A 1,210-nucleotide genomic window follows, 5' to 3' on the forward strand; every position below is an offset into this window, starting at 1 on the left:
CTTCTCCCTTTTTTTCTAGATGAGTCTGGCTAATGGTTTATCAATATTGTTTATCTTCTCAAAAAAACAGCTTTTAGTTTTATTGATCTTTGCTATCGTTTCCTTCATTTCTTTTTCATTTATTTCTGATCTGATCTTTATGATTTCTTTCCTTTTGCTAACTTTGGGGTCTTTTTGTTCTTCTTTCTCTAATTGCTTTAGGTGTAAGGTTAGGTTGTTTATTTGAGATGTTTCTTGTTGCTTGAGGTAGGACTGTATTGCTATAAACTTCCCTCTTAGAACTGCTTTTGCTTCATCCCATAGGTTTTGAGTCATCGTGTTTTCATTGTCATTTGTTTCCACGTATTTTAAAATTTCCTCTTTGATTTCTTCAGTGATCTCTTGGTTATTTAGTAGTGTGTTGTTTAGCCTCCATGTGTTTGTATTTTTTACAGATTTTTTTCCTGTAATTGATATCTAGTCTCATAGTGTTGTGGTCGGAAAAGATACTTGATACAGTTTCAGTTTTCTTAAATTTACCCAGGCTTGATTTGTGACCCAAGATATGGTCTGTCCTGGAGAATGTTCCATGAACATTTAAGAAGAAAGTGTATTCTGTTGTTTTTGGATGGAATGTTCTATAAATATCAATTAAGTCCATCTTGTTTAATGTAACATTTAAAGCTTGTGTTTCCTTATTTATTTTCACTTTGGATGATCTGTCCATTGGTGAATGTGGGATGTTAAAGTCACCTACTATTATTGTGCTACTGTCGATTTCCCCTTTTATGGCTGTTAGCACTTGCCTTATGTATTGAGGTGCTCCTATGTTGGGTGCATAAATATTTACAATTGTTATATCTTCTTCTTGGATTGATCCCTTGATCATTATGTAGTGTCCTTCCTTGTCTCTTGTAATAGTCTTTATTTTAAAGTCTATTTTGTTTGATATGAGAATTGCTACTCCAGCTTTCTTTTGATTTCCATTTGCATGAAATATCTTTTTCCATCCCCTCACTTTCAGTCTGTATGTGTCCCTAGGTCTGAAGTGGGTCTCTTATAGACAGCATACGGATGGGTCTTGTTTTTGTATCAATTCAGCCAGTCTATGTCTTTTGGTTGCAGCATTTAATCCATTTACATTTAAGGTAATTATTGATATGTATGTTCCTATTACCATTTTCTTAATTGTTTTGGGTTTGTTATTGTAGGTCTTTTCCTTCTCTTGTGT

The sequence above is a fragment of the Physeter macrocephalus genome, chromosome 5 (assembly GCF_002837175.3).
Source record: "Physeter macrocephalus isolate SW-GA chromosome 5, ASM283717v5, whole genome shotgun sequence".
NCBI classification, from domain to species: Eukaryota; Metazoa; Chordata; class Mammalia; order Artiodactyla; family Physeteridae; genus Physeter; species Physeter macrocephalus.